Source organism: Cibotium barometz, chromosome 15 (genome assembly GCF_041138505.1).
Source record: "Cibotium barometz isolate CiBa-2024 chromosome 15, ASM4113850v1, whole genome shotgun sequence".
Lineage (NCBI taxonomy): Eukaryota > Viridiplantae > Streptophyta > Polypodiopsida > Cyatheales > Cibotiaceae > Cibotium > Cibotium barometz.
Window position 1 is genome coordinate 2,081,409 of NC_141060.1, and position 27,799 is coordinate 2,109,207.

The following is a 27,799-nucleotide window of genomic DNA, read 5'->3' on the forward strand; positions in this document are numbered from 1 at the left end:
TGTCTGCACAAGTCTTAGGACTCACGCACACATGTTTTTGCTCTTGATCACTGCTGAAAATATGAGAGAATGAGATGATTTATGGAAGGGACTAAAGGCACCTTATATTTTGATTGGCTATCTCTGCCACCGCCGCCGAATCCTTGGTGGTTCAGCTCAATTCCGCCCACCGCTGCCCAACACAGCCACGGAGGCGCCACCATTGCAAAGCCAGTTTTTTGGCCCAAAATTTTGTTTTTACACCATTGCATTCCTCATCATCTCTTGAGTCTCCCCTATACCACTTTCACGTAAAAGACCCCATGATTTGACACCGCAAAAGTTCTCTGCAAATTTTCAGCCGATCGAAAAACAGAGCTCAAATGGGCTTATGGGATGTAGTCAGTGTCCATGAAACACATCCTATTACACCAAAGGAGTAGCCAACTCCTAGTGGTGAACAAGGAGCTGACATAGAGGAGACTACAAGTAGTGAAAACACACATCTAGGTGGTTCTACCCGTACACGAGACTCGTCAATACAGGTGGTTCTACCCGTACACGTGGCTCGTCAGTACAGGTGGTTCAAGAAGTACAAAGCGTATTGTCGATGCTAAGGTTGGTCGTGCTCCTACTCCGGAGGAAGCAAGATGGGATGCCCGAGATGCAAAAGAAATTCTTTCATTGCTCTATCAGCAAAGAGGAGCATTATACCTCACATATGCTCATGTGTCCCTGCTAAGTTGGGATGCACTTGCAGCACTTTACCAAGTGCGCAATGAAGCTCGGGTGGCCTATTTGAAGAAGCAACTTGACTTGCTGAGTATGGATGAGGATTACTCATTGGATGAGTATTTGACGACGATGAAAGACCGACAGCAGCTTGCCAACATTGATGATATCATTCCAAACACCACGCTAGTCAATACTATTCTCAATGCATTGCCCGTATCGGGGTTTTGCCACTACACTCAGGTTACTGATCCCAACTCATTCTCATTCAATGAGTTGGTGTCTTTACTCCTACAAGAGGAGCACTCCACGGTGGAACAGGTCTGGCATAAAGCATGGGGATCAAGCCTTTGCTTCCCAAGGAAAGGGAAAAGGCAAAGCATTTGTTACCAATGGCAAGAAGCCTAAGGGTGGTTCAGCCGCCTCTTCTAGTAAAGATGCTGACAAGGGTGACAGTGTGAAGCCCAAGAAGAAGGGAAAATGTAACTACTGTTGGAAGCCAAGTCACTACATTAATGAATGCACGAAGAGGCTTGCAAAAGAGAAAGAGAAGAAAGACTCGGCAGATGCATCAACACCTAGTGCTGAAAAGAAGGAATCTGCTAACCATGCTCAGGATGAATGGACATTCAGTGTAGCTATGATCATTCTCTTTATGATGCATGCATGTCGGTGGCAAATACACATTAGTGGTATTTTGACAATGGTGCTAGCAAGCATATTACACCACAGCGCCACTTGTTTACTTCATTGGGAGATGCACCAAGGGAAGTATTGTTACATATGCCAACAACTCCTCTTATCTAGTCAAAGGAGTTGGGAAGATTGTGTTCACTACTGCCAATGGTGGGACAATCATGCTCTCCAATGCATTGTATGCGCCAAGAATAAACAAGGATCTCCTATCAATTTTAGCCATCGCTGGGTTTGGCAATTGTCCACTTTGTTGATGACACATACACTGTACATGATTGCAGTGATGGAGATCTTATTGTTGCCTCACGTAGTTTATGTCAAGGTCTTTACAAGCTTGATGTATATGAGAGAGCTGCACATGATACACTTGCAGTTGCTACCACATCTAGCATGACAGATGCTGAGCTATGGCATGCTCGGTTTGGACATTTAAACTTTGGTAGTCAGCTTTGCTTTCAACGGCATGATATCGTTTCTGCTTTACCTCCACTTGCAGCACCCATCAAACATGTACGTGAGGGTTGCATCTTGGGCAAAATGCATCCGACATAGTTTCCCAAAGATGGTTCAATGAGGGCTGTCCGGAAATTACAACTTGTACAAAGTGATGTATGTGGTTTGATGAGGACACCATCTATTGGAGGATGCCTCTATTTTGTTACATTTTTTTTTTCCATGAAAAGATCCTTTCATTAGTTATAAAAAGAAAAAAGCCCAATGGGCTACAAACCCTCTCCTGCTCATAAGAAGGCAGAGCAGAGATCCAATCAAGGCAACTAGGGAGACTCTCCCTAGGTGCAGAAAAGTACAAATAACTGAGAGGGTATATCATACAATAGGAGGGGGGAAAATCCAAACAGGTGGCCTGTAGTGCCAGTGGGGGGTACCCGCGTGTAGAGTATAGAAAGGGTCGCTGCGCCAGGTGGTGTGGAAGGCCTGGCGTCGCAAGATCGCCGCTCGATCCGAGTCGCCCCGGATGCGGTCATACTGGCCTCGCAGGGTGTGAATCAACTCCTACCAGATAGCCCGAACAGTCTCTGCTGGTGGCTCCAGTCTCCCCTCAAAGGCCCTGAAACAACGGGCTCTCCATGTGAACCATATGGTGAGGCTGCTGAGGAGCTCCCATCGTAAATCCCTCTCCTGTGTCCAGCCGGTCAAGAAATCCGGTGAAGGAACAAGGTGAGGCTGGCCCCCAATGAATCTGATGGCCTGGCTGGCCTGCTCCGTCTCGTATCCCAGAGCTAGCCCTAACGAAGTCGACCAATTCGCTCTGGAGAGAGGGGGGCCAAAATGCGCAGAATCCTCAGCCAAATCTGCTGCGCCTGTGGACAGTCCCATAGGCAATGTCGCTGGGTGGCCGCATCGGACGCAGGCCGGCGGAAGGCCACTGTAGACAAGCCAGGTGCCCAGAGCCCCTGTGGGCAGCCAGCCACTGGAAAGCCGAGATCCTGCGTGCCTGTCTGCTAGCCCAGAGCCTGGTCCAAAAATCCTCCAAGAACTCCTGTGAGAGTCCCTGTAGCCACCAATGCTCCAATGCAGCTGGAGAGACCGTCCTCCTCGCAGTCAAAATATGCCTCCCCAACCGGACAGTGTACTGGAAAAAGGTGATCTCTGTGGCCTCGGGGGACGCATAAGGATCATGCCACTCGTACTCGCCAGGGTCCCACTGGAGCCGGGCCAAGGGACGCGCAGCATATGCCCATATGCACCAATCAGAGTCCACATCTGCAGGGTCTGGATCAATATGCCACTTCCGAGAAGCGACGGCCATAGTTGTTTCTCGTACCGGTATGAATGGATTCGTACCGTACGGTTCGTACGGTACGATACCGTACGATATCGTACGGTACGATTTTATATTTTTTTCCCAAAAAAATATTTTTCTTTGAAAAAAAATTTCCAAATGCTTAAAAAAAATATAGAAACCCTGCTTTACGAAGATCCCAAATGCTCGCAATACTTTGCAACTTTTGTGTCCACTCAGTATTCCACATGGGGTTGTTGAGAGACCTAAAAAATCTGGCGAGGTAGACTGATACTAGGTAGTGTACACTTGATTGGTAGGATGTGAGAATCTTGCTATATCACTTGGGGATCCCTGGTATAGGTAGGCTAGACAATTAGATTCTCAAGTTATGTACGAGGGAGAAGATTTGGACATGGCCATTTTGATCTAGAGAGGAGTCTCTAAACTTATCACCCTAGATGCACTCCTCGTATTTGTGCAAGGACCGTCCCTTAGTCATAAACGCTACACTGGGAGACCTTTGGTATTGCGTTACCCATCCAGGTTCTTTTTTGGAGACAATCGGGAGATCCAACCGGGAGAGACACATATCCATGTTCTGGTTCCTCAAGCACTGTAGACTCCTCCCCTCCCAACCTTCCCTCACATTCAAGCTTGAAGCTCCATAGGTTGTAAGTGTAAAAAATAAAAACTGTATTTTATCGTACGGTATCCGAAAATTTCATATCGTTCCAAAAATTCCCGTACGGTATCGTATTTTCGTACCGTGACAACCATGGCGGCGGCCACTACCCGTATCCTTTGAAAGATGCACTCTGCAACCAAAGGCGACTCCGCCTCCACTCTCTGAAGTCTGCCCTCATCCTGTATCTCATAGAAGAGGCATCTACCATCCTCAGTGCAAGCTCTGACAGCAATCACGATCTCCAACTGTGTAAAGGCTCCCATCCACCGTGGGGCCGCTAGCTCAAAAGGCGTGAACCACTCCTCAGTGAGAGCCTCCTGAATGTCATCCCTCATAATCAGTCCCCCTCTGAAATGACTTGGCCTCTCCGGTGGAGCTTATGTGGCACCCAACGGAAAAACATGTTTTTTGTGACTTTCCTCCGTCGTCGTTGCCAGTCCGGTAGCCGATCCATCCGGCGACCAAACTCGCTCCGTCCGTCGCCGACTTTGCTCCTCCCGTCTCAATCTGTCCGGCGCCCACACTCGATCCGTCCGACGCCCACACTCACTCCTGTCGTCGGCGTCCCACTGTCTTCCCGCCGGCCTGCCCATCACCTCTTGCACCCGCCGGCCTGCGCGCGCTGTTCTCCCCACCTACTCTTGTGAACCCGTCTCCTACTCGTCGTCTGCAGCTTGAGGAGCCCGCCGTACATCAGTCAGAGCAACTCGCACCACAGTGTTGGATTGGGCAGAAGGCTCCTGTTGCTGGTAAGTAGCTTGAAGACAGTCGCACTTTAGATGACTATAATACTTAAAACTTGTTTACCAGAGCACCACTGTGGACTAGAGTCTTCAACAGACATCTCCGCAAAAATCAGGGTTGCACCAGGTAACTGATTTTTCATTGGATCTATGGAGCTTTTGTGAATTTATTGCTTTGTTGCAAAATTCAAGTGCAGGCAACAGTGCAGGGCAACATTAGGATGCAGGATTCAAGAAAATTTTAGAGAATTTACAAAATTGGGGATTTTTCAGAATTCGCACAATTTCATTTACAAGACAGAAAATTGGGGCTTTTGTGAAATCATTGCTTAATCGCAAAATTGAAGCTCATTAGTACACAAATTCATGGGGCATTTGTTAATTATGTGCAATTGACACATAAATTAGCCCATTGGTGCTCAGAAATTTTGGGATTTTCAGCATTGCAGCCTGAAATTTGGGACAAAACATTTGCACAGGACATTGTGGTTGCCTGGCATTGCACTCCGGTGCATTTTGGATTTTGCTTGTAGGTGCTTTTTACAGCATATTTGGTTGCACGTGTTTGCATATCTCTTGGTGAAGAGATTTGAGCAAATGGCTAGAAATACGACCGATATATTCGGGGTTTTGTCCCAAGAGGACAAATTGGATGGCAATAATTACTTCCTCTGGAGTTTCATGGTCCGAAACCTTCTTGTGTTGGCCAAAGGATTATGGGGTTACGTGTCAGGTGAAGATGTACGCCTCGCCGTGGTGTTCAACAAGCAGGAGTACCCACTCCTCCCTGACAAGAGCAAAAGAGATGGGATACTCAAGATGCCCAAGCAATGGCTTTGATTGCTTTGTCATTAAAGCGATCAATCATACCGCATATTCGGTCTTGCAGGACCTCAAGGTGAGCTTGGGATGTACTTGAAACCATGTATCAGGCAAAGAATGAGGCCAGGGTTGAGTATGGTTGATCATCTTACGAAGATCCAGGCTCTTTGGGCACAGCTACTCAACATTGATGAGGTCATTTCCGAAAGGTGTTGGTTTCCAGGCCACTATCATCTTTGCCAAAAACCTACTTGAATTTCCACACATCGCTAACTCTATCTATGTGGGGTAACCCTGAACCAATCTTGTTTGAAGAGTTGGTTGGTTTGTTCCTATAGGAGAAGTAGAATCGGAAGAACAAATCTTCCAGCATGCGTGGTGATGGGGCTTTTGCTACCCAAGACAAGGGCAAGGGAAAAGCCAAACACAGTTTTCAACCAAAGGCTAATTCGGGACAGCCTTTACGAAAGGCTAAAAATGATGCAAGCAAGCCCAAAAAGAATGGCAAATGTCACTACTGCAAGAAGCCAGGTCATTACTTGAAAGAGTGCAGAAAGAGGCTTGCAAAGGAGAAGAAAAAGGAAAGCGACATGGCTGCAGAGTCTTCTTCATCACCTACAGGGAAAGATAATGCATCAGTAAATCTTGTGCAAGATGAGTGGACTTTCATCACTTGCAGTTATGATGCATCTTTGGAGCGTATGTCTCTCAATGTCAATGAAACACACGAGACATTGTATTTTGACAGTGGTGCTTCTAAACACATCACCTCACAGAGGGATTTGTTTAAGAAGCTTATGGTTGTCCCAGAAGGCAAGCGGGTGACATGTGCAAACAATTCTTCTTATCCAGTTCAGGGTGTTGGTGAGGTGATCCTCACAACAGCACATGGTGCAGACTCATGTCTTTCAGATGTATTGTATGTGCCAGGAATTAAGAAGAACTTGTTGTCTCTCTCCTCTTTTGCTAAAAGAGGATATACAGTGAACTTTGAGGACGACAGATGCATAGTGAAAGACCGTGAAGGTGGCTATGCATTGGTCACTTCTGGCACATTGTACTATGGGTTATATAAGCTTGACAGGTTTGGCAGGAGAGAACATGATGCTCATGTGGTTACCACTCTTACACCTGCCATGCACGAGGCAGAATTGTGGCATGCCAGGTTTGGACATGTTAATTATGGCAGTTTGATGCTATTGTAAAGGCATAATATGGTACACAGGATATACCTCATGTAGAGCTACCACCAAAACATGTATGTGAAGGATGCAGATTGGGTAAGATGCACGGAAATGCATTCCCAAAAGATGGAACAACAAGGGCTGTCCAGAAATTACAGCTTATGCACAGTGATGTGTGTGGTCCTATGCGGACACCATCTTTTGAAAGCATCTATACTTTGTAACCTTTATCGATGACTAATCCAAATTTGCATGGGTGTATCCCTTGAAGGCCAAATCTGATGTATTTGCATGTTTTCAGCATTTTGTGGCTCAAGCTGAAAATCAAACAGGTTGCCCAGTGCAGACCCTCCGTCCAGATCGAGGGGGGGAATACATGTCCATTGCTTTCAAAGCATTTATGGTAGAGAAAGGCATAAAGCATCAATGCACGATGCCATATTCTCCTCAACAAAATGGTGTTGCTGAGAGAAAGAACAGGTCTTTAATGGAAATGGCTAGATACATGGTTAAAGGCAAAGGATTACCTCACAAATTTTGGATGGAAGCAATAATGTGTGCTACACATGTGTTGGATAGATGCCCTACCAAAGCATTGAAAACCATCACGCCATATGAGGCCTGGCATGAAAGGAAACCTAAAGTTGATCACTTTAGAGTTTTTGGATGTATAGCATATGCACATATACCTCAACAGTTGAGAGGTAAGCTTGATGACAAAGTAGCTAAGTGCATATTTGTGGGTTATAGCAGTGGCAGTAAAGGCTACCATCTCCTTAATCCTTCCACACAAAGGATTTTGGACAGCCACCTTCGGGCCCACATAACATGTTTGAAGGACTTCTCCCGTTGGGAATTGATGGCTCAACGGATCAGCCATCAACTTTGCCCAATGGACAGCATTTGGGTGCTCAAAATCAGCCCATGAAGCAATGGAGCAAGAGCAGACAGCAACGGAGGAGGCTAGAGTTGTGCCTCGTTGGCTGCTCCGTACTTTACAGGAAAGCAAGCTTTCAGCTCCACTTGGTAGCAGGACACGGGTTGGTTCACGTAATGCAAGAGAACACACAAATGTTGCTTGCATGAGTACACTTTGTGATGCAGATGAGCCAGATTCATTTGAAGAGGGTCATGAGGATGAGCATTGGATGCAAGCCATGCAAAATGAGATGGATTCTATCCATAAAAACACCACTAGGGATTTAGGAGACTTGCCGGCAAGAAGCCCATTGGCACAAAGTGGGTTTACAAGTTAAAAAGAAAGTCTAATGGTACCATTGACAGGTACAAGGCCAAGCTAGTGGCCAAAGGATATGCCCGGCAAAAAGGCATTGATTATGATAAGACTTTCACACCCACTTCTCGTATGGCCACGGTTAGTAGATGTGTTGTTGCATTGGCTGCCCATCATGGATGGAAAGTGCATCAATTGGACATAAAATCAGCTCTTCTAATCAGCCCATTGGTTTTGTGTTGCATGGTCATGAAAACAAAGTATGCAAGCTTTAAAAAGCACTTTATGGTCTCAAACAAGCTCCTCGAGCTTGGTATGAGAAGATCCATACTTATTTGATCACCCAGGGATTTTGCCATAGTCCAACAAAGAGCACCCTCTATGTGAAAGAGGATCATGGTACTTCGATTATGCTCATTCTTTGTGTGGATGACATGTTGCTAATTGGGGATGACATGGATAAAATTTCAGCATTCAAAGCTAAATTGCAATCGTCATTTGAGATGACAGATTTGGGATTGTTGCATTATTATTTGGGCATACAATTTGTGCAGATAGATGTTGGGATTTATGTAGATTTATGTACACCAATCGAAGTACATTCAAAAGCTGTTGCACAAATTCAGGTTTCAAGATTGTAAGCCCATCTCTACTCCAATGGAGCCAGGGCTGAAATTGAGCATGTATGATGTTGGAGAGCCTTTTGATATGAGTGTTTACAGCCAAGCAGCCGGCTACGTCATATATTTATGCAACACATGCCCAGATATTCAGTTTGGGGTTTCCCAGTGTAGTAAACTTATGCACAGCCCAGGTACAAAGCACTGGCAAGCAGTGAAGCGGATCTTCCGCTATCTTTAGGGCTCCCTGGATCTTGCGTTGGTATATCCCAGGGAGGGCAGCTTGCAGTTACATGCTTACAGTGATTTAGACTAGGCTAGTGACTATGATAGACAATAGTCCACTAGTGGGAATTGTTTCTTTTTGGAGCATTCATGCATATCATGGCTGAGCAAAAAGCAGTCCACGGTTGCCACATCTACGTGTGAGGCTGAGTACACACCCACAGTAGATTGTGTATGGCTGAGGAGATTGATGACTGATCTTCATGTGTGTCAGCAAACACCCACCACCGTACTCACTGACAGTCAGAGTGCTATAGCCGTGGCACAAAACCCAGTGTTTCATGCATGCACCAAGCACATAGAGATTCATTATCACTATGTCAGAGAGAGGATTCATGCAGGGGAGATCACATTATCTTACTGCTCTACACAGGACAATGTTGCAGATCTGTTCACAAAGGCGTTGCCTCGAGAGAAGTTTGAAGCTTTCCGCAAAGCTATTGTATATGCTATGAGTTATGCCACATATGCTATGAGTAGTGCCACATGTGAACATGGACTAACCAAGGGAACTTTTCTCCCTTTGGGTTTATTAGCATATATGCTTGCCACATATGTTATGAGTAGTGCCACATGTGAAAATGGGCTAACCAAGGCCACTTTTCTCCCTTTGGGTTTTTCCCCTTGGATATTAGGTGTGAAAGGACACCACACTTATTTTATTGTATTATGATATTGTGGAGTCAACTCCCTTGCTCCACACATCTTTGTATCTCATCTACTTTGAGTAGCAATCACCATCTCTCTCTCTCTTGAGAGCTTTCTGTTGTGTACCATGTGTGTGTGTGTGTCTTTGTTTCTTTGAAACCCTAACCCCCAACAAATTTGCCTCACAGGTTTTGGATGGAAGTTGTTATGTGCAGAGCACATGTGCTTAACACGTGTCCAACAAAAGCCTTGCAGACTATCACTCCTTACACGAAGCTTGGCATGATAGAAAGCCATCAATGGCTCATATGTGTGTCTTTGGTTGCTTGGCTTATGCTCTTGTGCCTGAGCGACACTGCACCAAGCTTGATGACAAGATAGTGAAATGCATCTTTGTGGGCTATAGCTCGGAAAGTAAACGGTACCGTCTCTACCATCTTGTTTCTGAGCCGAGACGACATTTTTGTGGAGAATTCATCTCGGCCAATTATTGGCTCACGGGATCTCTTTGATACTCTCCTCCCCTTGTATGGGACACTTTTGGGATTTGGACACTCAGCCTATGGCCGGAAATCAGCCCATAGTTGCTAAAAATCAACCACCAGTTGCTGAAAATCAGCAACCAGCAATGCCACATCATGCGCCCATTGAAAAGTCAGACATTGATGATGCAATGGAAGAAGAAAGGACAGCAATTCAGCAGGCTAAGTTGGTGCCTCGTTGGCTGTTGCAAACCTTGCCGAACAGCAATGTAGCGACTCCATCGACAAGTAGAACACATGCTAGTTCTCGCTATGCATCTGGGCATTATATGGATCGTGCTCTTATGAGCGTGTTGTGCAATGAAGAAGAACCAGTTTCATTTGAAGAAGCACAAGAGGATCAGAATTGGATGCAAGCCATGAAGCAAGAATATGATTCTGTTTTGAAGAATGGCACTTGGAATTTAGTTGACTTGCCTTTCGGCAAGGAAGCTATTGGTACGAAGTGGGCCTATGAGATCAAAAGAAAGTCTGATCGTAGCATTGATCGCTACAAAGCCAAACTTGTAGCAAAAGGCTATGCACAGTAGAAAGGCATAGATTACGATGAAACCTTTGCACCACGTCTCGTATGACCACCATCAGCTGCATCATTGCTATGGCAACACATCACGGTTGGAATGTGCATCAATTGCACATCAAAACCACCTTCTTGAACAGTGATTTTCATGATGAGGTCTTGGTTTTGTTCAAAAGGCCCATGAAGCCAAAGTGTGTAGGTTATGGAAAGCTTTGTATGGCTTTGAGCAGGCTCCCATAGCATGGTACAAGAAGATACATGCATACTTGGTTGCACAAGGGTTTTGTAACAGTCCCACAGAGAGAACCCTCTATGTCAAGAAGCCTCTGGAGGATTTGTTGGTCATCGTTTTATACGTTGATGACATGCTACTCAGGACCCGATGTTTAGAAGATTTCAACCTTTAAGGCTAAATTACAAGCATCTTTTGAGATGTCAGATCTAAGCCCCTTGCATTACTATTTGGGCATTCAGTTCTCACAGCACGATGATGGCATTGTCTTAATGCAATCAAAGTATATACAAAGACTATTGAAGAGGTTTAGTCTTAAGGACTATAAGCATGTAGTTGAGATAGGTATGAGGCTAAGCATTCAAGATTCTAGTAAGCCTTTTGATCAGACACTATATCAACAGATTGTTGGATGCTTGATCTACTTATGCAACACAAGGCCAGACATTCAGTATGGGGCCTCACAGTTGAGTAGATTTATGCATTGCCCAGGTACCAAGCATTGGCAAGCTCAGTCTGGGATCTCACAATTCAGTGGATTTATGCAGACAGGTGCAAGGCTAAACATTCAAGATTCTGGTGAGCCTTTTGATCAGACACTATATTAACAAGCTGTTGGATGCTTGATCTACTTATGCAACACACGGCCAGACATTCAGTATGGGATCTCACACTTGAGTAGATTTATGCATTGCCGAGGTACCAGACATTGGCAGACTGTCAAGTAGCTTTTCCACTACTTGCAGGGCACTATCCTAGGGGGCTGAGTCACAACGACATGCCTCTAGCGACTCGGATTGGACAGAATGTTATGACACCAAAGTGTCCACAAGTGGATTTTTAGTGGTTCATGCATATCTTGGCTCAAGAAACAACCGACAGTGGCCACATCTAGTTGTGAGACTGAGTACAATGCAAGCTACCATTGAGTGTGTATGATTCAGACGCCTTTGGCAGATCTTACTGTTGGACAGCACTCCCCCACTCCTATCTACATTGACTCTCAGAGCGTATTGGCAAATGCGAGTGTTTCGTGCTCGCACAAAGCACATTGAGAAGCATTACCATTATGTCAGGGAGAGGCTCCATGGAGGAGAGATCAGCTTGGTGTATGTCTCTACACACGATAATGTGGCAGATTTGTTCACTAAGGCTCTTCCTCATGAAAAGCTTGAAGCTTTCAGCAAAGCTTAAAGCTTATTGCCTTTTGGGGATTGATCAACCATACCCTTGTACATGTTCACATCATCATTCGAGGGTGATTTGTAAACATCTATGTCATAGGCCACTGTGATATGTGAACACTATAGGACAACCACGTCACTTTTTCCCTCACTAGGAGGTTTTTCCCCTGCGCAAAGGAACACCCTCTTATTTCACTTATGGTGTGTCCTTGTCTTTGTACTTATTATCGGTACACTTATTCCAAGTAATATCTAATAGAGTTGTGTACCATCTCTTCCTCACGACTGCTTCACAGTGTATGTGTGTACTATGTACTAGTGCTGCTAACCCTAATACAGGTTCAACATCCACCACCCCTATCTCTCGCTTCCACGTGACCTCCTTCCATCAAACACCCACCCTCCTTGCATGCGCTAGGGTTTACCCTTCCTCTAGTCATTCCTTTCAAGTTGAGGTACTTATGGACAAGAGTCCCAAAAAGCAAAAACTCCCACTAATACCAAAAAATACATAAGATTCAGTCCTCTACAAAACTCAACCAGGCTTCTGTTTAACAAAGCAAAATAGTCCAAAAACCTGTGTATGAAAACAACCAAGTCATATGTCAGTCAGCCCTGGATTTTGTGGTGCATGGTCAAGAAGGGAAAGTATGTAGATTACACAAGGCATTGAATGGCCTCAAACAAGCTCCTTGAGCTTGGTTACATGCTTATTTGACCAGCCAGGACTTCCAGAATACTCCAACGGAGAGTGCCCTCTACGTCAAAGTGGACACAGAGGATTTGATTATTATCATTGAAACCGGCCTTCAGAAATTTGACGGGCGGTGGAATAAACACTCGCACACAAAACACTTCATCACCCATGAGAACCTAGAAAAGGAAAACAAACAGGGGAGCTAGAGTGCTCCTGCAAATAGTACAAGGACACCGATTGGCCCCAAAACGCAATGGCGCCCCTTGCGGTATTTCTTTACTTGATCAAATATGAGTACAAAGTACAACTTGTCGAATCCTTTACCAATAGGATCCCTTATAGCTTTTCACCCAGGACTTTCCAAATAAGGTCTCTCGCTATTACAGCAAAGCATTCCATAGAGAAGGCACACCTGTACGACACCTCCCTGCTTGAAAAGGTCTTCTCCATCTCAACAATGGATCCCATGACCCATTCCCAAACAGCAGTAGGGCTGTACCAAACCACGTCCTTCCTATAGTCACAGCCTGCGTGTAACCTTGAGAAAACGAGAACCTATTCACATGAATCCAGAGACATGCTTTCCTCACGAAACCAAAGACTTGTATCTGATAAACCATAGACCTGTATCCATAAACCATAGGCCTGTATCCCCGATACCAAAGTCCTGTTTCTTCTCGAAAGACCAATGTCCTGTTTCCATGAGAAAAATCCACATATGCACCAGCAATCACGATGCCAAAAACTCAGAGAGAGAAAGATAGAGGATGTCAAGCCATCCCTGAATACACATAAGTCCAAGATGAAGAGCAACACACATCTCTTCCAAGAACATCATCCTGTGCATATGCAGCTTGATCCTCTGTATCCCAATCTCGTAAACAAAACCTCCTTGCGAAGAAAGAGAGAGAGACTCCTTGGCTGTTAGCCCCTCGTTGCCTCCTACAGCTGACCTTCTTTCAAGAGAGATAGAGAGAGAGAGATCCATGATGACTACTTCCACACATGCAGCCACCTGGCGTAGAGAGCCTCCCATCTGACCCTCGTCTGACTGCCATATTGTCTGCAGAGAAACTCTTGCCTGACGCCTGCCTGGCTACCCATCAGTGGTTGCCCCTCTGGTTGCCTGCTTGGCTGCCCATTTGTAGTCCACAACCGGCGGTAGCATCACACCTGGCGGCAGCAATGGCTCATCTGGCGGTAACAACTTGCGGCAGCAACACATGCAGTAGTATTAGCGCAGCAGCAACAGTCCCGGCGGCGGCGCGGTGGCGGCACCCGACTGCAGCGGCGGCGCGGCAGCGGCAGCGGCGGTACCCAACAGCGGCTGCAACGGCTCCCAACCCGGTGGTGGTACCTGACGGCGGCTGCAACGGCTCCCAGCCCGACGGTGGTACCTAGAAGCGACAGTACCTGGCACCCAGCGGCGGCGGTACCTAGTGAAACCGATCCCGTCAAGTGGGAAGGACTCCGTTGGACACCCACACGCTTAATAGCACAACTTTAAAACCACAAATTTGAAATAGACAACTTAAAACAACTTGAAATTTAAATGAACAGAAATGGAAAGATGGACACCAGCACTGGGGCCGGAACGGGCCGACCCCCCCCTCAATATATGATATATTTATTGGGAGTATTTAATGAATACAATGCTCCATGGGTTCTGAGAACCAGATAATGTCCATGTACATATGAAAACAGTACCAAACAAGTAGGCTCGAATTTCGATGTAGAAGCTCGAAGCAGAATGACCACTAGTGTGGTCCAATCTCTACGGTCCTGTGCTTTCACTGGACTCCGCGGAGAGCGCCTCACTGGTGTTCCGAGACCACGCACAAATAGGCGCTCTCGTACTAACGCCTGGCTCTCCCGATCTCAGCACCTTTGGACCGAGGTTCGCCAATACAGCTTGGACAACCCGGCACCGAACGGGTGTGGCCGTAGAGGGATGAATCCCTTATCAGATTTAAACATATAATACTTTACTCAAATCTGAAAATCACTTACTTGTAAATGGTTGATAGAAAATCAATACCCGAGGTATCTGTCTGTGTGTGTAGCTACCAGTGGAGGATATCAAGGATGTAGCCACCTGGCTATAGGAGTTCACACACAGTCGCCTGGCTGTAGATGAACACTACAAGCGCCTGCAAGGGAGCATGGGAAGGTGCAACTGGTAGAAGATGGGCAGCCTGCAGATACTGTCGCCTGGCTGCAGCCTGAAGAGGTGATACGCCTGGAGGAGCAGCCGGCTATAGCAGAGCCTTCAGGTGGTAGCAGCCGCCTTGGTGTAGGCAAAACAGCCTGCAGAAAACTGGCGCAGCCACCTGTATGGAGGAAGTGCCGCCACTGTGCAGGGAAGGAGAAGTAGCCGCCAGCAGTTAGGTGTAGTCGCCTATATGAGCAGCAGCCTGTAAGGCAGATGCAACCAACCACCTGGGAGAGTATGCGCAACAGTACAGGAGGAGATGGCAGCCGCCTGTAGTTGCAGCCAGCCGCCTGGGGAGGATAGCCGCCTGCAGCGCAGTTGCCTGGATGAGAGAGTGTGTGCAGTAGTAAAGGAGAGATGGCAACCACCTTTGCGTAGGAAGAGCAGCCGGTTGATGGATTCAACGCTAGAAGGAAGCGATGTTGTTTTTACGCTTGATGGAGAGAGCCATATTTAATAATAATCATGTGGAGATAACCTTGGTCATACCCACGTTTGCATGTGGGGGGCTAGTGGGGGTAGGTGACCATGCCCACCCCCACACTCACTTAAAAGTGAGGCTCCCCACCTTGGCCCCTAAGTGGGTGCCCAAAGGGGGTGCCCACTTTTAAATAAGTGTGAACCCCTAACCTTATAAAATAAAGGGGTTAGAATAAAATAACATTAAAACAACATGTACCATATACTTACCACCTGTTCACATGCACTGAAACTTGTCAGAATACAGGGCAAACTTCACGACTCACTGGCAGGCGTCCCCGCTCAGTAAGTAACACGTCAAGCAGGCAAACACACAAATACATGTCATGCGAAAACAGTTTCAAGCATACAAATCATGTGTGCATGTGCAAATAATAACATGGACATATCTCCCGTTCATGGAACATGTACAAAATATCTGTCGGCACAAAACTGGCACGACATAAAAACATAAAATCCTGGTCTTCCTATGGAGTGACAGTCCCATAGGTAAGACACAGTTCCAGGCACGAGTTTCCCTAGGTGTGACAGTCCCATAGGTAAAACACGGCACGAATACTGGCTCTTCCATGGCGTGACAGTCCCATGGGTCGAACACAGTCCAGGTCATACACGGGTGGCACTGATCTGGCTCCCGTCCATACGACACCATCCTGCTAACACACGGGTGGCACCAGTCTGGCTCCCGTCCATGTCAGCAAAATACTGGCCTCTTCACATGAGACACCGGCCTGGCCTCAAGTGAACGAGACACAAAAACTAGGAATGGACCAAATGGTCGGCCAATTGGTGACATCCCCCCGGGCTTCTAAAGAGTTGACCTCAACTGAAAAGCCTCAAGATATGCCTGCAACAATTGCGGATAATCTGCAAAATAATCCTCATTTACCCATTTGGCATCAATAGGCAAATAATTCTTAAACTTCACAAGGTATCTCCTGGAAAGCTTTCCTGCAGAGGTAGCTTTCTCTCCTTGTGAAAAACAATCTGTTCTGGCTGGAGGATCTCCTCAAGCTCTTCAATTTCTGACGGATCTTCTGTGACAGGCTCATCAGGATCTGGCCCCACATATTTCCGAAATAGACTCACATGAAAAGCATTGTGAATCTTCCAATGACTAGGTAAAGCAAGCCTGTAGGACACTTCATTGATCTTCTGAATCACTTTGAAGGGTCCATAATAGCGAGGAGAAAGCTTAGGATATGATCCTTCTCGTCCTGGCCTCTTCCGAAGCCTAGCCTTCTCAAATTTCAGCAATACCCAATCACCTTCTTTGACTTCCATGTCCCTTCTATGCTTGTCAGCAGCCATTTTATGCTTATCCTGAGATCTTGCAATGGCTGTCCGCACCTGACCAAAGGCAACATCCAAGTCACGAACATATTCATCAGCTGCAAAAATCTCATCCTTGGTACGAAGGATGGGTGGCAAGACCACTCTGCCATAAATACTCTCAAACGGAGCCTTGCCCGTGGAAGCATGGATCGTATTGTTGTAGGCAAACTCAACAAGTGGAAGATACTTCTCCCATGCACTCTTTTGATCTGCCACATAACACTTCAACAAATCCAATACGGCCGAATTTGCAGCTTCACTTTGGCCATCCGTTTGGGGATGATAAGCTGATGAAAACTCAAGCTTAGTACCCATATTATCAAACAAAGCCCTCCAAAATAGGCTTGTAGTCCTGGGATCTCTATCCCCAACAATGGATTTAGGCATACCATGATGCTTGAAAATATTAGCAAGAAAAAGTTTTACCATATGATCAGCTTTTATGGTTTTCTTGACGGGCAAGAAGTGAGCTTGCTTGCTAAACCTGTCCACAATAGTCCAAATAGCATCATTCCCATGCTGGGATCTAGGCAAATCCATAATAAAATCCATCGTGATACTTTCCCAAGGTTGCAAGGGAATAGGCAATGGCTGAAGCAAACCTGGAGGCTTTTGCCTATCAAATTTCACCTTTTGGCAAGTAATACATGCACGCACATAAGCCTCAATGTCTTTACGCATGCTTGGCCAAAAGAAGTACCTCTGAATCATGCGAGTAGTAGGTATAATACCTCTATGACCAGCATATGGTGGAGCGTGACATTCGTCCATAACATTTGAACGCAAATCCTTCACCACACATAGGCAATTATCCTTCATGAGATAACCCTCGTTGATAACATAAGAGGCATGTGAATGACCAGCCATCAAATCAGTCCATATATGGCAAAAATCAGCATCCAAATGATACAAATCTCTCATAGCAGATAGATCTCCATGAGAGGCCACTGAGATTGCAGCAATATAAGGCCTCCTAGATAGTGCATCGGCCACCACATTTTTCTTTCCTGGAGTATGCACAATCTGAAAATGAAACATGGAAAGAAAGTTTGCCATTCTCATCTGCTTCTCTGAAAGCTTAGTTTGAGATAGAAAGTATCTCAAGCTTTGATGATCTGTCTTGACTACAAATTCAGCCCCAAGAAGGTAATGTTTCCATATCTTTAAGGCGTGAATTACAGCCAAGAGCTCTTTCTCATAGATATCCATATGAAGCTCAGCATCATGCAAACGACGGCTCTCGTATGCAACTGCATGCCCTTCTTGATTTAGGACAGCTCCTATGCAATCACCACAAGCATCACATTCAACCACGAATGACTTGTGCAAGTCAGGAACAATCAATACTGGACCACATATGATCGCATGCTTGAGCTGCAAGAAAGCATCCTGTTCCTTTGAAGTCCATTTAAAAGCAGTTTTCTTCTTCGTGAGATCATGTAGAGGAGTGGCAATCATGGCGAAATGCCTTATGAAACGCCTGTAGTACGAACATAATCCCAGAAAACTACGTACTTGATGTACGTTTTGCAATTCGGGCCAATTCCGAATAGTCTCTATCTTTGCAGGATCCATTGTAACTCCATCCTTGGATACAATATGTCCCAGATAATGAATCTCTGAAAGGAAAAACTCACTTTTCTTGGCATTGACGAAAAGTTTATTATGCTTCCGCAACTCTTCGAACACTGTGACCAAATGAGTTCTGTGTTCCTGCTCATTCTTGGAGAAAACCAAGATATCATCAAAGAAGACTCCTGTAAACTTGCGATGGGGTCGGAATATCCTATCCATCATACGATTAAAAGTAGCAGGAGCATTGGTGAGACCAAAAGGCATGACCAAGAATTCATATAATCCGAAGGGTGTCCTGAATGCAGTCTTATGGACATCTTGTGGCACCACTCGTATCTGGTGATAACCACTCTTCAAATCAAGTCTGCTAAAGCAAGCGGAACCATCAAGGTTATCCAAGATATCATCAATACGTGGAATAGGAAATCTGTTCTTGATGGTAAGCTTTTTCAAAGCTCTATAGTCCACACACATACGGAATGATCCGTCCTTCTTTTGAACAAGAAGCACAGGAGAGCAGTAAGGTGAGGAACTGGGCTGAACCAAACCTTTCTCTAAAAGCTCGTTTACCTGCTTCATAATTTCTTCTTGTTGTGCAGCACTCACTCGGTATGCGGATTTGTTAGGAGGAGAACTACCTGGCACAAGATCTATACGGTGATCTTCGGGCCTTTGGGGAGGTAATTCACCTGGCAATGAGTCAGCAAAACAGTCGTTGAATGCATTAAGAAAATTCAGCCTATCATTAGACATAGCATCCACATTTTGATGATTTGGCACAAGACTATCACGCACAAAAACCAAGTACGCTGAAAGACTCTTTTTCATTGCTTTATTAATTTGGATGTGTGATACAACTGGGATGGAATCCCCTTCTTTGCCAGCATCAATAAAGTGCATGCGGCCTTTATGCATAAAAGAAATCATATTGGACTTGTAGTCTTTGCGGGGCTCAAGCCTATGGTGCCACGGCTTGCCCAACAATACATCACATCCATTCAGAGGAGCAACTAAGAAATGCTCATTATCAAGATAGCCCTGTATATGAATACGCAACTTCCCAACCAAAGGGGTAACCTGCACCTCTTTGCCAATAAATGCAGCTTCAGCTTGAATCTGAGGTCCCATATTTTCAACCTCAATACCCAATGCAGCTGCCATTTGCATAGAGATGAAATTGTCAGTTGCACAGTCATCAAACATGAATAGTGCGGGCTGATCCTTGATTTGCCCCCAAGCCTTGCAAACCATACGTTCTTTTGCATCATGACCTGTATTACCTTGCACATCAGGAACTGCATGAACATTTGCTTTGGTGTGCTTGTCCTCGTGCTTTGGTTTGCGATCTGGGCATTGTCGGAACATGTGGTCTTTGCTACCACAAGAAAAGCATTTTCCATCCTTAGCATATTGCTCTCTTTGCTCCGGGGTTAATCCAAATTTGTTCTTTCTTGGGCCCTGTTCTTTAGATGTGTAATTTTCAGCTTTACCACCCTTGTAAGGCTCCCGGAAGTTCTTTTTAGATGGCTGTCCGCCCTTTTGCTGATTTGGGGCAGCCTTGTCCTTCGCCTTGGAACCTCCTTGATCCTCCTTGATCCTGCTTGATCTTGAGCACCAATTGCTCTGTAGCAAGGGCAGAAGCTGTGAGTTGTTGCAACGTATGTTTTGGGTGCAGTTCAATACCCGATCTATAAGCAGGTTGCAATCCAGAACGAAACTTCCTCTTTCTTTCCTCCTCAGAGATTAGCATGAAGGGAGTCACTTCCAGCAACACTTTCCAGAATTTGTTAACATACTGTTGCATACTCTCATTATCTTTTTGTTCCAGCCTATCCCACTTTTGAGTGAGAGTTTGCTCTGCATTGGGTGGCAAGAACTGAGCATAAAATCTATCTTTGAATTCTTTCCAAGTAGAGATGGGATCCTGGGTGATCTTTTCGGTGATCCACCAATGGGCAGCAGTGCCTTTCAGAAACATGCTAGCATGGCGCACCTTCGACTTTTCTGTAAAGTCCTCATCGCTAAAAGCAATGTCGAACTGTGCCACAAACGCTAACACCTTAGAAGCATCATATTCACCATGAAAGACATCAAATTTGACAGATTTATCACCTACTTTGAACTCCTTGAGCTTCCTGGCATGAGGCTCATGGTCCTCTCTTTTTCTTTTTCCCTTATCCAACGGGGTAGCCCTGTCTGCATGGGCTCCATGGGCCGTCATAGAAGCTTCATGGGGCACGGTGGCATGTGCTCCACGAACTCGAAGCTCAGATGCATGTGACTTACCTGCATATGGCATAGTCTCTCCATGAGACAACTCAGAAGGCAAAATTTTTCTGGAAGCAGACCTGTCACCATGAGATACATATCTGGCATGCATGTGACTTTCATGCCCTCCATGAGCACTGGCATACATAAATCTATCAGGCTTTGTGCCTTGTGGAGAGGATGCATGTCGAGAGGTGACAGTCACCTCTTCCTTTTGCATAAAAGATTTCAGCCTCTGGGATGCGGGATCGCCATGCTTCAAACGAGGTGGATTTCTGAATTTCAGCTCTCCGTCATCCCCCTCTTTGATATCACCTTTGCGAAGGAGATAGGCAAGTGCCAACTCCCTTGGTTTCTTGCCCACTTCACGAGCCATTGATTCAAAGGTTATATCAACCATAGCATCAGCCTTCCTGGCTTCAATAGCACTTTGCAGATGTGGATCTTCATGCAAAAACTTTAATTCTTGCTCTTGAGCCTGCAAAAGTTTTCTCATATGTTCCATTTCAGCCCTCATAGCTTCAGGCTCTTGTTCAAGCATAACTGTCTTTCCTGGAGACAGTTGACCCTTGGATTCACTATCCATAACCCTTTCAAGGGGCTTGTGCCTACCACGCAGGGCATCAGACCCACGAGAAGCACTAGATGGACCCCTCGAATTTGGTACTTCCAAAGGGTTGCCTTGGCTGTCCATTGTGTTCAAAGTTTGCTAAAAGCGGGATGTCCAGTATACAGGTTCGTTTCCCCACTAGGAAGAGGGAAACAACCGTGCTCTGATACCAATGAAACCGATCCCGTCAAGTGGGAAGGACTCCGTTGGACACCCACACGCTTAATAGCACAACTTTAAAACCACAAATTTGAAATAGACAACTTAAAACAACTTGAAATTTAAATGAACAAAAATGGAAAGATGGACACCAGCACTGGGGCCGGAACGGGCCGACCCCCCCCTCAATATATGATATATTTATTGGGAGTATTTAATGAATACAATGCTCCATGGGTTCTGAGAACCAGATAATGTCCATGTACATATGAAAACAGTACCAAACAAGTAGGCTCGAATTTCGATGTAGAAGCTCGAAGCAGAATGACCACTAGTGTGGTCCAATCTCTACAGTCCTGTGCTTTCACTGGACTCCGCGGAGAGCGCCTCACTGGTGTTCCGAGACCACGCACAAATAGGCGCTCTCGTACTAACGCCTGGCTCTCCCGATCTCAGCACCTTTGGACTGAGGTTCGCCAATACAGCTTGGACAACCCGGCACCGAACGGGTGTGGCCGTAGAGGGATGAATCCCTTATCAGATTTAAACATATAATACTTTACTCAAATCTGAAAATCACTTACTTGTAAATGGTTGATAGAAAATCAATACCCGAGGTATCTGTCTGTGTGTGTAGCTACCAGTGGAGGATATCAAGGATGTAGCCACCTGGCTATAGGAGTTCACACACAGTCGCCTGGCTGTAGATGAACACTACAAGCGCCTGCAAGGGAGCATGGGAAGGTGCAACTGGTAGAAGATGGGCAGCCTGCAGATACTGTCGCCTGGCTGCAGCCTGAAGAGGTGATACGCCTGGAGGAGCAGCCGGCTATAGCAGAGCCTTCAGGTGGTGGCAGCCGCCTTGGTGTAGGCAAAACAGCCTGCAGAAAACTGGCGCAGCCACCTGTATGGAGGAAGTGCCGCCACTGTGCAGGGAAGGAGAAGTAGCCGCCAGCAGTCAGGTGTAGTCGCCTATATGAGCAGCAGCCTGTAAGGCAGATGCAACCAACCACCTGGGAGAGTATGCGCAACAGTACAGGAGGAGATGGCAGCCGCCTGTAGTTGCAGCCAGCCGCCTGCAGCGCAGTTGCCTGGATGAGAGAGTGTGTGCAGTAGTAAAGGAGAGATGGCAACCACCTTTGCGTAGGAAGAGCAGCCGGTTGATGGATTCAACGCTAGAAGGAAGCGATGTTGTTTTTATGCTTGATGGAGAGAGCCATATTTAATAATAATCATGTGGAGATAACCTTGGTCATACCCACGTTTGTATGTGGGGGGCTAGTGGGGGTAGGTGACCATGCCCACCCCCACACTCACTTAAAAGTGAGGCTCCCCACCTTGGCCCCTAAGTGGGTGCCCAAAGGGGGTGCCCACTTTTAAATAAGTGTGAACCCCTAACCTTATAAAATAAAGGGGTTAGAATAAAATAACATTAAAACAACATGTACCATATACTTACCACCTGTTCACATGCACTGAAACTTGTCAGAATACAGGGCAAACTTCACGACTCACTGGCAGGCGTCCCCGCTCAGTAAGTAACACGTCAAGCAGGCAAACACACAAATACATGTCATGCGAAAACAGTTTCAAGCATACAAATCATGTGTGCATGTGCAAATAATAACATGGACATATCTCCCGTTCATGGAACATGTACAAAATATCTGTCGGCACAAAACTGGCACGACATAAAAACATAAAATCCTGGTCTTCCTATGGAGTGACAGTCCCATAGGTAAGACACAGTTCCAGGCACGAGTTTCCCTAGGTGTGACAGTCCCATAGGTAAAACACGGCACGAATACTGGCTCTTCCATGGCGTGACAGTCCCATGGGTCGAACACAGTCCAGGTCATACACGGGTGGCACTGATCTGGCTCCCGTCCATACGACACCATCCTGCTAACACACGGGTGGCACCAGTCTGGCTCCCGTCCATGTCAGCAAAATACTGGCCTCTTCACATGAGACACCGGCCTGGCCTCAAGTGAACGAGACACAAAAACTAGGAATGGACCAAATGGTCGGCCAATTGGTGACACCTAGAAGCGGCGGCGGCTCCAGTTCCCGGCGACAACACAAGAGCTCTGTACCCGGCGGCAACACCTGTACCCGGCGGCGGCGGTGGCGGCACCTGGCGGCGGCGGTGGTACCTGGCACCCAGCGACTGTACATGATGGCGGTACTTGGCAACGAATGTACCTGGCGGCCCCATGCGCAAAACGTGCCCATGCATAATTCATCCGGCCACACCCACAGGCGATCACCCACAGCTTCTCCACCACCCCTTCTCCTTTGAATCTCTGCCACCTTCCCTTATATAAAGAAAGGATGCGTTTTTCATAAAAACGCCAAAAAGCAAAGGTTTTAAAAACGCATGCTTTTCAAATATTATTATTATATTTAGCAATCAAAGGTTTAAAAACCTTATGACTTTAAAAATCCTTTTTGTCCCCTTTCACACTTGGGCTGGCCACACTTATAGGTTTCCTTTTCACATTCAAACTTGATGCTTGTTCGCACGTGTCCATCCCGTGCCCGTGCCCACCTGCTTGTTGTCCAGAGGGAAAAACACAAGGTCGTAACATACCCCCCTCTTGAAAAATAGCAAGCGTCCTCGATTGCACTCAATTACACAATAGCATCCCATGAAGAAGGATTCCTCCATATGACCAAAGCAATGCCCCTCCAGTGCATCTGGGTGATGAAACAATCATCTTGAACAATAAGGCCAAACCGTCACGTCAAAGTGACAAACAACTCTTGCTTGTTCCTTCAGAACCTGCAGCAAAAGTCTAAAACCAAGTGGAAACACGTAACCTGTGCTAGCCAAAAACAAAACCATGCATCATTCTACATATGAAAAACATATGCATGACACATATATGCATTCGCAAAACAATATGCTCCTCAAGATGCTTTATCCACTCCAATATAACACTCTCAGGGTTGCTCGCAAGTCTTACACCCATGGGTATCCCTTTTCGTTTGAGCATGAGAGGATGCTCAATGTGAAGAAGCGTTACTAGTTTATGGGATGAGTGGATCCCATGGCTTTTTGCACTTGGGAAAAGAGCATAAGTAGGTGCAAGCTTGTCCAAGCAAGGGGCAAGCGATGTGGGCAAGGAATGGAGCCCATGAATGAACACATTGTAAGGGATGTGCTGGTAGTTTGCTCAAAGAAGGGGAGCAAGCTGTGTGGAAGCCATGAAAGGCTTACACAATGGTTTTGGCACCTTTGATTTCTCAAAAGAAACCTATGAAGAGCACCCTTGAAGATTTGGCATGCAAAGAGGAGGAGCATGCAAGTTGTGAGCTAAATGGAGAGCTTATTGTAGCCATATGGATGGCTATGTAAACCTCAAGGAGGAGGTTTGTTCATGTAAAAAGTTGAGGCAAGTTGGTAACAAGAAGAAGGGAACCCAAAGAAGCTATGGCACCAAATTGAAGTAGTTAAGGAGAGGTCATAGCAGAAAGAACAATATGCAGGTCTAGAATGAAGCTGAGGAGAAGCAAAGATGTTACGGTTACTGCATCAAAGAGCAGCTCCAATAAGAGAAGAACAAGGGCCAACACAGAGGTAGCAATTCAATGAGCAGGAAGATAATGTAATCTCACGTTCAAGCGTACGGCCAGTTAAGGTCTCTGCTGTTCGTACATATGAGAGCCCCAAAGATGATGAGCGCTCTGTTGGCTGTACATTGGAGAGTCCTAGAGCTTTTGGTGGTGAAGGCGGCCAGGTGCAGCCACGTGTCAAAATGGCAACTACAAGTTGGGAGACAAGGAGGTTATGGCGTAGCCAAGAGAGGGTTGAAATCATGAGCAAAAGGAGAGCTCCACTAGTAAATTAATCAATAGCCATGGCGGGCTTCCGAGCTTGCGTGGCAATTGAGCAGCTTTAATCAAGGCTATGGTGTGGTTTGAAGGCGGGCACAGAAGGATGCCATCAAACCTGCAGCACGAGATGTCGAGAAGAGGAAAACCGTGTAGGGTCCACATGTAAAGAATGCAGGAGATTGACAGTTCGATAATCTCGTGACTATAGCCCCATGGTGCAGGTTGTCCTCGGCATGTAGTAGGTCGTGTCTAATGCATTGTCAATGCCAACAATATGCAAAGTTAAAGAAAGCTTCAACTACTTCTCAAACCCTTATCAATGTTGAGAGTGTATTCACACACATCCTTAAAAGGACTTGAGACTTGTTCCCATGGCCTAAAGTAGTGAATAAAATCTTGTAGCCACACACAAGGGTACCATGCCCGGCTACGTTAAAATGGATGTAATCTCTCATCCCCTTTATAAGGGTCCTCTACCCGAGCCCAAGGAGCTCAAAATGAATGTACTTGTGGTGTGCGTTGAGTTGTGCACGCATGGGTGATCCACTTTATGGGTTGGTTCCTTTTCCCCGGGAACAAGGGTATCTAAAAAGCACTTGGGTGGCTCCGCCCGAGCAAAATGGTGCTCATAACGGACTTGAGTGTCTAGACTGGTAGACACATGCATACACACTGAGTAGAACACTCCAATTTAGCATTGAGGGGGAGTGTTGAAAGATGACTTTGGCACAGTGCCAAATTGTCATGGGTGAGAGTTTGGTTAATTGATTGGATAGTAATCAAGTGTAAGTGGTATGAACACACCCTTCGCTTAAGAGGTGTTGAAATATGTGAGCTTGGGTTAATTGATTGAGTGTGTGAATACACCTTAGAGGTGCAAGATATTATCTTGTGTGTTGGGATGGAAAGATAAGAATGCCACATGAGATATTGTGTGAATAATGAGAGTCACATAAAGAATATGGAAAAGGGATTGCCACATAGCATGATGATGTGTAAAGGAGATTGGGCTAGAGACTATCTATATTAGAAGCCTCTCATTGTATGGTTCATAACATATTGCAAAACAAGGTGTTGAGTTTGCCTATCTTGTCTACCCCTCATTAGTGTGCTAATTATCATCATGGCTTACCTTGATTATTATGAACCTCCTTAAGCATATGTTTAATATGTGATTAGCACTAGGCTTAGCACAATCTCAAATTCTTAACAACTCCTGCATATCGTGGTTGTGCAAAAAGCAACCTACTGTGGCTAAATCTTCTTGTGATGCTGAGTACACGACAGCTTTCACTCCTATAGTTGAGTGTATAGCTGAGGAGATTGATGGAAAATCTTAATGGGAGTCAATAGACACCCACTCCCATTCTCACTGACACTCAAAGTGCTATGGCAGTAGCACCAAATCCAGTCTTCCATGTTGGCAGCAAGCACATAGCGATACACTATAACTATGTCAGAGAGGCTACATGCAAGGTCTGGTTTTTTCCACAATGCTTTGAGCTTACTCCCATTTGGAGAGTAATCTACTACCCTCTACATATACATACTATCGTTGTAGGGAAAGGGGGTGGGGGGTTTGTAGGAAAACTCAAAGTGGTAGTGCTAGGTGTGAACATGGGCTTATAAGGGGCACTTTTTACCTTCTATATTGAAGGGTTTTTTCCCCCTGACCACCCGGTGTGGAAGGACACCATATGGACATCATTTTATTATTAAATACATTAAGCATCGTGTTGCTCTGCCACCTCTCTCTCTCTCTCTTCACATCAGTTAGAGATAGAGACAGGCAGATTTAGAGGCATACCTCTAGGGGACAGGATTTGTCAGATTTGTTGGATAGAGCCAAAGACAGAGGAGCACTACATCTGTCGCTGCACAGCATATTATGAGATTCAAGGGCGCTACCATTGCCTTTTCAGGAGAGGGATTTGGACCACTGGCTAGAGTCATGGACTATTGTGATCAGCGATGCTCGGGTTTTTATCTCCTGGAGATCCGTAGGCTCAGAGAGTCCATTATCAGGAGCAGACGCCTGACTGGCAGGGAGCCCACACAGAGACAGATTACTGACTTCTTTAGAGGGACTACCCGGGAGGACACACAGCCGACAGCGCAGCAGTGGGCACCCCGTGGGACTCTAGTTGAGAGAGCTATCCAGTTGGATAGATCTAGACACCCGAGGGTTCGCGGATCGTCACATCGGAGACGGTGCCTACACCAGAGGATTCAGAGCATCATTGCATGGCATCGGGCTCGTCCGACCAGGCATCTCACTATGGCACATATCCAGGCCATCCGGCAGAGACCCATGCTAGAGCTCCTAGGATGATTACGACTCCAACCATATACTGTTGTACTCACTGTCACTCACTTTTGTACTGCCCCATATTCATGTATTCATGTATCCATGTAGTCATGTACCCCATTTTGACTAGTAGCATTAGCTTCCCCCCTACTACTGATGTATTGTGGGGCTATCTCTTTTCTTTTCCAGACAGTGTATCAGATGTCACATGGTTGTAACTTTGGTCTCATAGGTCACTTTGGCCTTTTGAAGACGTTAATATAGCATTTCATTTCATTTCTCTCTCTCTCTCTCTCTCTCTCTCTCTCTCTCTCTCTCTCTCTCTCGTTTTCTTCCACCATTTCCTACACTTTAGGGTTAAGCATAACCCAACAAGACATTGTGGATACAAGACAGGTGGCTGTTTTACTTTATTCTATTATATCATATCTTCACATGATCATTACTGTATGTGGAGTTAGA

General features: G+C 45.9%; 1 protein-coding gene across 5 annotated transcripts in view; it reads right to left on the reverse strand.

Moving 5' to 3' along the window:
• The window catches only part of LOC147630840 (S-adenosyl-L-methionine-dependent methyltransferases superfamily protein), a 60,636-nt gene that overhangs the window by 19,804 nt on the left and 13,033 nt on the right, over positions 1–27,799 (reverse strand). The window lies entirely within an intron of this gene.